Source organism: Varanus komodoensis, unplaced genomic scaffold, assembly GCF_004798865.1.
Source record: "Varanus komodoensis strain SLA01 unplaced genomic scaffold, ASM479886v1 scaffold6_2, whole genome shotgun sequence".
In the NCBI taxonomy this organism is placed as follows: Eukaryota; Metazoa; Chordata; class Lepidosauria; order Squamata; family Varanidae; genus Varanus; species Varanus komodoensis.
This window is the reverse complement of record NW_025336346.1, coordinates 14439399-14451548: the sequence shown is the minus strand read 5'-3', so window position 1 is coordinate 14451548 and position 12150 is coordinate 14439399.

Below are 12150 nucleotides of genomic sequence, written 5' to 3'. Positions count from 1 at the left end.
GGTTCAGAGCCTGGCATTTCCAGGTAGGACAGGAGGAATCCTGCCCGAAACCCCAGGCAGCTGCCCCCAGCCAAGATCAACAATGCTAGGCTAGCATAAGGCAGCTCGCAATGTTCCTAGCCCAAGAAGCCCTTCCTGCCTTCCCTCAATAAGTGAAAGGCTTTGAATGAGCTACTTTGGAGAGGACGTAACTGGAGAATTTGCACTCCAGTCTTTCTTTAGGCTCCCAGCGCTTTGCTGGCAATGGACTGAAAAGGGATTCAACGCCACTTCAGCAACCCACATTGCCCGGTCTCGCTGTGTGCATTGAAGCAGGCCTCCTTGCTGGGAAGGTTTACTGGGATTTACTGGGAAGCTGCCCAGGTGAAGTCCACCAGGGTGCGCCCTCAGAAAGGATGGCAGGGACCCTGAACCTCCATCCACCACCTGGAAGCACCAGGATGGCAGACGGAGAAATGTGCACAGCTCACACGGTCCCAGCCTTCACATCTCAGTGAGACAGACTGTATTTTTATTTAAGTTATAGTAATATTTTCAGATATTGCACTTATACCTTAGCACAGGCAAGCATCCTCTTTCTGGAGTGAGACATGTCCTCTCTTTTTTGGCAGTTCCCAAGTGGCTACCCAGCAGGCACCTCATGGCCTTGCACCTCGTGAAACTCCGCTCTGGGGCTGGTCTGAAGGAGCCGGAGATGCCCTGCTGGGCCTTCTTCTACTGGTGGAAGTCGCACATTGCATTAAATCCGGCTCACTGCAAAGGGCACCCGGATTTTGCTTTCCTTAAAGATTGTCTGAGTCCTTCACCATCTTGCACTGCAGTAGATTAATCATTAAAATCTGAAAAGCAGCTATTTCTTGATATGTGTAAAAAAACAACCACATATGTTTTCAAGTCTGGAAAATCACAGCTGAGTTTAAATGTATACATGAATAACAAAATGTATCTTGAATAGTTCCTTCACTTCAGTGAATAATTCCTGTACATAGTTTAAAATACATGAAAATATTTTTGGTTTTTGTCTCTTAAATCATGAGAATGGACTTGGAAGTACCCTAAATAGGATCAAATTCTAGTCCAAAAAACTTTCTTCCATTGAGAAACTCAAAGCATTTGGTTCCCCCTAAAAGTGGACAGTGTCTGCATTCCATCTCCCCAGTCCCAGGTTCTCTCATGAATCCAACTCCCTGAAGTTTCTGGTTTTGTCATTCTTATTCAGATTGCATTCAGGCAATCCATCAGGGGCTCAAGAATTATGTGAACCCTGATCACTCTGCCAGACTAACACCAAGAGTAGACCAGATACTGGAAATGTAACTGCAATTGCAATTGAATGCAAAGTTCAACCCAACTGAGCCCAACTTTTATTTATTATTTCAATTTATATGCCAGCACATTACCCCACACCTGGGCTCTCTCTATTGGCATAGCTTTTATTTTATTATTCTTTGAACATTTCCTCTCATTATTTTATTAACCAACCTTTCTGCCAAAAATGGGACACAAAATGCTGGTTGGGACAAAAACCAATGCTGAAGTAGCAATTGAAAACAAAAGATCCGTCCATACATACATACAAACAGATCCATCAAAATGAAAATAACAACACAGAAAAAGAGTGAGGCAGCACCTATCCTCGGTTACAGGATAAGTCTGGGCTCACAAACATGTTTTCAAGAGGAGTTTGATGCTTGCCAGTTTCCTACTCTCAACACCATGCAGGGGAAATGTTACACAGGATGGACACTGTACTATCCAAGCACCTGCAGTTGCTCATGACACATCCTATAAGGCCTCTTCTGAAGATCCACTGAGTGGCTATAGGGGGAAATGGCCAGCTAGATATGGTGGCCCTGGCTGTTTAGGGATTTCATCGTCAACAACCGAACCTTGAACATGGATCAGTAGCTAACAGGCAGCCATGGCGGTTCCTTTGACACAGGTTGGACGTGAGCATAGCTGGGGGTGCCAGTGAGCACCAGAGCAGCCGCGTTCAGAAAAGGCTGCAGCTTCGGAACCAGCCCAAGTGCTTCCCCAGCCAGAGCTTCTGAAACAGTTCTCGTTATGAGGCTATCAGTGGACAGATCATTGTGGCTAGACTCTCCTTGTGCTGGAAGGGGCACTGCTGACCCACCAAAGAATATCTGTTTGTTCTGTTCTGTTCTGTTCTGTTCTGTTCATTTCATTATTTTATTTTATTCATACATTATAATGTTTGCTGCTGGACTTCCAACTTTAAAATATCTCTCTGTGTTTGTTTTAAGCAAACTTCTAAAACACCATTTAGGGCACAACATAAATGCAGCTGCTAGATGCTGACTAGCTGGTCATGGGATAGATCCGTATCCCAGCTCTGATTTAGAACTGCCTTCTGAGACTAGAGCAGGGACTCTGGCCTTGCAGACAATGTGGTTCTTTCCACTCCAGCTGTGGCTCTAAAGTTGCAAGTGCAACTTCAGAACTGGCTCTGGTGGAGATATTCTGGGGTAAGGGGAAGGAAAAAAAATAAGGCTTTGCTCAGAAGCAAGCCATGCTCAACATCAATTCCTTGCAGCTGAAATCAGCTATCTATGTCTTCTGCAAGGTGGGAAAAGGGTGGAGGCAATTCTTTCTTCTCTGCTCCTTCCATATTTCCGTTTAAAGCTCAAACTGCTCTGAATTCAAAGGGTTCCTGGCAGCCACATCGGATGATGACCTTCAGCACTAATCAGCAGCACCATTAATCAGAGCAGCTGGAACAAGTAAAGAACTGATGAAGGCAGTTCAGAAGCATTCCAAAAGAAGGCCAGCTTTGATAGAAACAAACAAACAAACAGAATCATTAAGAAAAATCATTAAGGGGAAAAAACCATTAAGAAAGGATGAAGCAGACACAGCTTTGGTGCCACCACAGAGAAGGACCTGCTCTGTGGCATGACAATGCGCTGTACTTCAGATGGTGGAGGCGCACATTCAAGAGCATGTCCTTCAGCAATAATTAGAAAAGTCTCCAGATTAAAATTACTTTGGATTATGCCGTGGTTTAAATGTTATAGCCGTTGGCAAAGCTATATGAATGACGAAGGCTAATGGTCTTTGTACCCTGAACCTCAGATGTCATCTCTGAGTTGCTGGCACAGTGAGAGGAACCATCAATACTGGATACTGTGTCAGTCATAATGCCATAGCATATACTAATGGATGGAATTAGAAAGTGCAAAAAGTCTAAACATTCATTGTTGTTCAGTATAATAAAAAAGGAACCCCTCCCCCTGCCCTTACCATAATAGAATGGTAAAAAGACAAGCACATGTGTATTTTCATAAGGAAATTCTGCTTTCTCTTCTGTATTTCTTGCAAATTGTAGATAAGGTGATTCTTATGAAAGAAGCAAATGTACAAAATAAAAGTAACAGTATTAAAATACTTTCCATGCTTTATCTTAAAGTATCTGTGTTCTTTCTGGGATTTGTTTTGTGATGGTTGTTTTTGCCATTATTAAATATGTAAGATACAGTGCAGCATTTTGCTGCCGAATAATGACAACCATGTGTAAAATGCTGACTAACCAGTCACAGCTGTACAGGAACTTGCTGTTCTTGCAATCCAAACTCTCTCTGAAGTTACATGTTACAAGCTGATAAGGATGAAATATTTAGGAAGGGGGAAATGGAGGTCATAAATGAAAACTCACAGTTTTGTTTATGGCAAGTGACAAGTTCACTATGTTGAAAGAAATGGTTTAAAACAACAATAACAACACAGTATATCTGCATATCCCCCTCTCAAAAATCCGATTAGTCCTGTCCTTAAAAGGAAACCTGAACTTTAACAGCTGTCAAAATTCCATGCTCCTGCAAAACGAGTGGATTACTGAGCCTGTAGAGAGTTAAAAATACAGAATATTGAGGAGAGTCAGATCCAGTAGCAGCAGATTTTCAATGCAAAGGGATCATGATGCAACCTACCAGCTATCCCCATTTGTAAGCAATGGGTTTGCTCATGAGTTTGATTTTCTCTTGCCAACTCACCTTTTGACATCTGTCAGGGGAAAGCAAAGTGAAAAATAAACCTCTTTGCCACCTCTCTGGGTCAATATTCATGGTTAGGGTTCTCTGTACTTTGACAGTGAGCAGCCCTCAGGACATTGCTCAGGCAAGACAACCAAGAGTGCACTTGCACATACCTCACTACAAAAATAAAATAAAATAAAAGTGTTGGCGTACATTTAGGGTGCAAAAATAAATTAATGTAAAAGAAGTGGCAAACTAGTGACAGTTCTTTCAAGGGATTTCACCCTTTTCCTTTTGTCAAATGGCTCACTAGCCATACTAGCAATATGACAACTGGCTGTAAGCCCAACAACCTTTAAACAAGCCATGGTTTGTCACGGTGGTTTGTTGTCCCTGAGAAATTTACTCTGAGGGAGATCGTCTGGGTTCAAATGATATGACAACCCACCTTGGCACAACAGCCTTTAAAAATGATTGTAGGAACATGGTGACACTTAACAAGAACACAGAAAGTATGCAGCACACAAACAAATTCTCAAATGTCATTTTCAGAGGTACAGATGATGGCTCCACTAAGGGGCCAAGACAGAATGAATATGGGGCTTGAATATATAGCCCACTCACAATGGTTTTCTAGAAGGTAAACACAAAAAAGAATCAACTAACCATATTCTTCCCAGTCTTTTGATACAGAACACTTGGACTTCCTAGACCTACCCTGTCCATCTTCAAAACATTCCTAAAATGAGGGCTCAAAAGAGCTGCATTTAATTTAGGGTCATAGGTAGCTGCTTTTATTAGGCCAAACAGCTTGTCAGTCCAGCCCAGCAGAATCAATTCAAGCTCCCCAGAGATGGAAAAACAGGCCCTTCACATCACTTGCTCCCTAATCCTTTAATCTGAAGATGCCAGGCAGGCGTTGAAATGGGGACCTTCTGTATGCAGAGCATGTGTGTAGCCCTGACCGGTGGTCCCTCCCCATCAAGGTCTTTGTGACACCATAATTGTCCAGCTACCACTTGCTTATTGCATGGATCCAGATAGCTGTTTTTCTGGGTACTCTCTGAATGACTCCCTTTTGTTGCACTTCTTTGGTGCCCCAGATGCAATTTTTTATAATTGTGGGGGAAGCAGCACCCCTCAGGTAGGGCTATTCCTGCTATCCTGAGTGGAACAAGGGGGCAGGGAACAGAGCAATAGAAACCTGTGCTTTTCCTCTCCCTGAAACAGAGCACATAGGTGAAATTTAAATGGATTGCCAATGCTAATCTCTCCCATTATTCATGCGACTATCTTGCTTCTGTTCAGGCAGAAGAGAGACATTTGTAATGCAAATGAGAGTTTCAGTTAATCTAGGTTTTATACTTAATTACACTGACTGACCACTTCATATGTGAAAGCCATATCTGAAAAAGGTCCTTTGTCTCTACCATGCATTAGCAATGGTGAATTTACCCCAAATGAATTCATTATTTCCTCTGAAAGTGACAAAATCATCCATGCAATCTTGGGTGAATTTGCCTTTAATCGCAATCTCATTTAATCAAGATCTGATTCCCATTCTCAGGATCAAACTGCTTCTTGGGAGCTAACATGCTTTGGAACCACGTAATGAATTCATGTACTTCCTCCTGATTGGTGGATTCCATGTGTCCTTTCTGTGTAATGTTTACTGATCAGTGTATGGAGGAGACAGGTGTGGATCAATATATATATGGAGGGCTAAACCGTCTGTTCCCTCAAACCTTTTTGGTTTGTGAGGCAACAACAAATGCTAATCTTTCCCTGAAGGGTTGAAGAAACCTCATCACACTTCTTCTTGAAATAAAAGGTTAAACTACAATGCTATGCAAGCTTAGAAGGTAAAAAAAGCCCTACAAAACTCCCAGCATTCTGGAGCCAGCAGTGCCAACATGCATAGGATCATGCCATAAACCAACCAACACAGAACATGCACAGAAATGCTACAGTTAAGCTGCAAAATGTACCTGCTCCAAAGCTTGAAATCTATTGAGAAATGAATAGCAGATTCATAAGGCAGTGATCTGCGCTTGCTACAAAAGTGAGCGTTACAAACAAGTTCCAACCCACTAGTTAATTAGAAAATGTGACAACTTTGCTACCATGCATCTTGCTCATGAATCTTACCCATAAAGTATATAGAAATACATCTAGAATGATGAGCAAGACCTCTAGAAAGTTGCAGGACTTTACAAAATGTAAAGCCATCTGTTCAAAGAAAACGCAGAAACTGGCTCTTGCGCTAAATGATGCATTCTGCAGGATTCAGCCCAGTGTGTATTCATCTATACAGCAATTACATACCCCAGCCTTAATTTCATTCTCGTGCAGATAAAGGGCACAGGTGCAGCTCTGACTAAGAACTAACAATTAAGAGCGCTCATGTCAATTCAGAGCATGTAGAGAAATGTTTGGTGCTCCAATCATTACAGCACCCCTCCCTTGCACCCTAATGGTGCCACCAATTGCGCACGAAATCCAGACTTTCTTTCCTGCCTCTTTTCAGTGTGCTAAATGAATATGCCATAATGTGCTCATGCACGCTCTCTCTCTCTCTGTGCCAGAGAAACAGCAAACATGCTGAAAACAAAAGCAAAACAAAAAATATCTGCCAGAGCAAAAGGAATGATTGCCTCATAGCACTTAAAAGGTGCAAAGCACTTCAAAATCCTTTTTTCTTGTTTGTCCTTACAAGAGCTAAGTGCCACAATTTGTCTCAGGTATCAAAATGACTAAGGTTGGCACTGATTGTTTCACTGATGGGATTATTTTTACTCTTGCATATATGGGGGTAAGACTATTGGGAGCCTGGATGTGGTGTGTGCAACAGAGAGAGAGAGAGAGAGAGAGAGAGAGAGAGGGTGCAATCCTGCAACATTGTCTGGGAGGCCATAGGTTATTGGAAGCCCCAACTCCAAGGTCCTGCAGTCTCAGGGCAGATTCTGCTTCCCACACCTTGCAGCCAGCATGGAAAGCACTGGCCTTGGGTAGAGAATGCAGGGGCATGCTTTGGGGTTGGTGACAGGAGGCAGCTGGGGGTGTCTCCTATGAGAGTTCCTATGGCCTCCTTTCCTCTCCCTGGCACTTTATGCAGACAGCCAAAACCAGCCCTCTAGATCAGATGCCTGGGGAAAGTCACAGCAGTGGTGATCATTACAGCTGCTGTGCCTCACTCAGCCCTGGGATGCAGACAAGCTTCTGAGTTCAGTGCTTTAGGCAGGGCAATAGGACTGTGCCTTGAGGGGTTAGCTTCTCTCTCCCCTGAAGCCATGATCATATGGGTCAGGATGTGAAATGGGGTCTGAACTCTGGGCCTTTGGGAGAAAAGGTATGCTGGGAAGAAGGACAAGCTTTCTCTATAATGTAATGCCAGATCAGCTTGGGATGACAAAAGAAAAGGAAAAAGAGATCTTGGCATTGTTTACCAAACTGGCTCTGAGTTGGGCCAGGTTGGAGCACCAAGAGAAAAAGACTTTGGTAGGTTAGCAGTTTCACAGTCTGTCTGACAACTTCTTGAACCAGCTGTGAAATGGGAAAATGTTTCAAGTCACCCAAAAGTTGTGACAAATAACTTTATTTCTGACAGAGAGAGAGAAAGAGGCTCCAGGAAGCATTCTTAAGCTCTTTAAGCCAAGGTTTATTAAGTGACTCCATTATGCATAATTTACAGCCAAAGAGTATTAAGCAAAATGTACATTAATATTCACATATTTCAGTCAGTTCTCAAGATTAGTGTTCCACATTGTCTTGGAAGTGGATTTATCTCATTTGTCACGTAGTAGGGCGACACCTAGTGGAAATTCCGCAGCAGCACGAGAACAGAACTTTCATAGTAAACCAATAAATTATAATGGCTACGTGAGTGTTTACTACCCAGTCCAAGGAATATTGCCAAATACATTCCTGTCCCTTGCCCTACACTTTTAAAGGATGCCAAATTAATTTTGTGTTTTTGAAGTGTTTTTGGAGTGTCTCATAAAAATAGTCTTTCTTGATAAGGGCATGCAATTTTATTTGTCTAAATCTCAAATGTAATTCTATATCTTTTATTTCACTCATACTTTGCAGATGCAAAAGGGCAAAACTGCAGTATTAAAGTCAGTGAAAACTAACTTAACAGCATCCTATTTTATCTGTGAAAATGTGTAATAATATGTCGCAGCTGCCAGTATGAAGGGTCAAACTGTTTCTACTCCAATTCTGTCTCCAGTCTATCATGCAGTACACTGTGGAGAGAGAAGAAAACCATCACCGAGTGAGAAATTGTGTATTTTAATAGCAGAAAACCAGTGCTTATATTTCAAGGACTACTTTTTCCAATGATCTTCACGGAAAGGTAGCTTAATGTATATACAGTCTGTACAAATGCCTCATTTTAAATCTCAGCACCCGGCATGGCCCTTCATCATGAATTTGCATCTGCTAGAGGGCTCCATGCAAGTGTGGTGTTGCACGACTTGTACTGGGCAAGCCGTGCTGACACGAGGTACCAAAAAGATTCAGGGCTCTGGCCCAGGGGACAACCCCCTAATTTATCTATGTTCTAAAGTGAGTGTGTGTTTGAAGGATCCTGTTGCTTAAGGAGACTCTATTTGTAAAGGGGGATGTATGGACAGGGCATTTGACATCAGAAGGATAAAAGCCTCAGGGAGAAAGATTCTTTGATGAGAGCATAGGAGGTGGAGCACATGTGGGCTTTATCTCAGCAGATAGCTTTATTTCAGCACCTTGATTCAGCAAATACAGCAGCAGGACAGCAGCAGGGTGGTGGGCAGATGGCCTACTGAAGCTTGGAGCTCTGAATGCAAGCTTAGAGGAGCTCGCCTCGATTGCTCACCCGCTAGCACCACCTCTCTGGTCCACTGTGGTTGGGTGTTGCAGGGGCCACTGCTGCATGGACCATGACAAACGAGGCAAGTCGGAAGAACTGGAGACCTGGAGGGCCACGTCAGCTGGACTTCATTGGCAAAGTCTTGGTTCGCATGTTAGGACAGAATGTTTCCATCTGGAGACCAGAAAGTCAAAGTTCTGCTGAGGGCCCATCAGGGCCTGGAAGGTGTGTAAGATTCAGTGCTTGCCTGGCATCCCAGCTAGCTGGAACCTCTGCTTCTTGAATTCTCACCCCACAGGGACCTGAACCTGACCCTTTGAGAATGTGCTATTGGTAATCACGTGGCCCCACTGACGTAGTACTTGTCTTCTGAGGGACTCTGGCTTGTTGGCACCATCCTCTGAGACCTAAGGAGCCCGTCCATAGGCTGCATTCTGCGGCTGGCGAGGAGCTGCCATGCAGCGGAATCACAGAGCCTTTATTCCCCATGGGATGCTGCTTGTGTGATGTGGCTTTCCACACGCTGGCAGCCTTTTTAACGAAGGCAGTAGAACCTCTCTCCTTTAAGGGGTCTTGCTATTGCTCCTCCACCACAGTCTTTGAAAGCACTCCTCCTGATCCCCAGAGAGGGCCCAGGGTTCTTGCTAGGGCCTTGCTCCAGATGCAGGAGCCCCTTGCTTGCCGTTGGCAGAAGCGTTCCCGGCAACTGCTTCCCGCTGCCTGAGCTTTGCTGTTGTGGCCATGTGTCGAAAATAACAGCAAGGCAAACACTCTGAGTCAGAACATTCCTACAGGAACGGGAGGTCCTCATTGTGCAGGACAAGAATTCAACAAATTACACCGGCACCAGCGCTTTCCAGCTGGTTCTCTCGAAATCCATTATATTTCATGAGCTCTGTTGTACTGTAGCTTTTGATATTCTTAAAGGATTGACGGCTTCTATTTCCTTTCAAATAAGGCCGTTTTCAATTTAGTGGCATTCAGCGACCTGCAGATTGGAGTCTGTGAGGCACTCTGAAGAATATCACTTTCAGATGACGGATGATTTGCAGGTGGGGTTGTGTTTTTTTCTTCTTTTTTCTTTTTCTTGGCTTTTGCAGAGAACCATGAAATGCAGCTGCCATGAAACCTTTGATGAGGCATAAGTAGAACAACATCAAAAAGTATACTCTCTTTTGAGCAAATACATGAAAGCACAGAACTAGCTGACGGTGTCACATCACAGAATTCATTTTCGTTAGCAGGCACAAATCAAGGAGTGGCAAGCATGCAGTTCAGATAGCTAGAAACTGAGAGTGTGGAGAAACTGTACAGACACTAATGCAAATATATATTGGGTTTGATCCCAACTTAGTCATGCTGACCGTAGACCCACTGAAATCAATGGGGCTTACATTAAGTATTCTTGAATTATTGAATTATAACCACCTGATATGATAGGCATGTATTATCACACACAAATATATAATTATAATATAACACAAAAATAGGAATGCTAGATAATACAGGTCACAGTTATTATATTGTATAGTCTCATGTGTCGTGACAAACACAAAAGACGTGTCGAAGTCTTAAAGCAAAACATTTTGGCTTCTGCCTTCTGCATCTTCTTTGATGTGAATCAAAAAGCAGCCATTCTAGAAGAGCAAGGACAGAATATTCTGAACACAGCAGAGGCTGAAGGTGAGAAAATATCCATTTGTCCAAGGCCTCTTACGGAGATATCCTCCGGTCCTTAGAGAGCATTCCAGGGATATGGGATATTTTGAATCTGCCCTCCTGAAGCTGCAGACACTCCTACAATTTCAGGAGAATGAAACTGTCATTGGATCTCTATCCTTACACCCCCACCCCATGCCGGTTGCTTTCCAATGACCTTGTAGAGGTATAAAAGGGAACATTCTAGTGAGCATGAAGAGAGAAGAGAGGCTGGGCCTTACAGGATCCCACAGTCTCTCCATCTCCTGTCCCCACCCATCATTGGTAAGTGATCTAGTTGGGCTCAGAAGCCCTGCTAGTTACTTCAATTTGTGGGGAGAGGGGGTTAAGAGAAACCAGAGCAGAAAAAGTCTCAGTACTTCTCCTGCCTTGCTGATGTTAGTGTGGCTGATAGGATTTTCAGAAATGTCTCAGTCAGAGGCTTTGGTCTACTGGGCAACAATCCCAGAGGTGTACACTTATGGCCTCCAGACATAAGCTGGAGTGTGGAGCCAGTGTGGTGTGGTGGTTGGAGTGTTGGGCTGGGGACCAGGAGCTCTGGGTTCTAGTCCCCACTCAGCCATGGAGCTCACTAGGTGACTTTGGGCCAGTCACAGACTTTCAGCCCAACCTACCTCACAAGGTTGGGAGGAAGGCCTTTTCTGCAGCTGCTCCCCATGTTTGGAATGCTCTCCCCAAGGAGATTCACCTGCTGCCTTCTTTACTTTCTTTTCAGCACCAGGCAAAGGCCTTCCTTTTTTTAAAAAAAATATTTTAATAACTAATGCCATAAGACCTTTGTTTTGTATTTCTGTTTGTATTTTATTGTTACTTTATTTTTAATGAGTGATTGGTTTTTATTGTGTTTTTATCTTGTAACTGTGAGCCACCCAGAGGTGCTGTGGCACAACTGGACAACATACAAATGTTTTAAATAAATAAGGTTGTTGTTGTGATAAAATGGAGCTAAAGTGGGTTCCTTGAAAGAGGAAGGAAGGCAGGATATAAATGCAACAGCACCATCATAATCATCACCTGGGGGAGCAGCATGGGATTCTTTGGCCTACCGGCAGTGAGTTTCTCTCACTTGCAGAAAGAGCTATACCGGTTCCCTCTCTGAGAACATAAATGGACCTTGGAGAGAGAGAAAAGGGGTGTGCTGGATGGGCAGGGAAAGAAACTGGCAACATCTGTGTATGCCGATTGCTACTTGCACCCGAGCCTGGAGAGCAGACTTTGGCAAGACAGACTTTTTCTCTCTTTCTCTTTTGAGGCAAATGTTGCCATTCTATCTTTCCAGTCACAAGCTGACTCAATACAGGGCATGTGAGCATTGCACCGCTTAACAACTGTTTTATTGTAAGCTGTCCCAAGACGCTAGAGGTGGATGGGTTAGAAAAGCTTCTAATTAAATAAATAAATAAATAAAGTTTGGAAGGCTACCAGGGGCTACTAGCTTTGCTGGCCATGTGCTGCCTCTACTATTCAAGGATGCTCCAACACGTGCCTGTGCACACCAGTAGCTGAGGAGCCTGTGCAGATAAAACTCTTGCACCCGTCCTGCTTGGGCGATCCTGTGGGCAGCTGGCTTGCCATTGCGAGAATGGA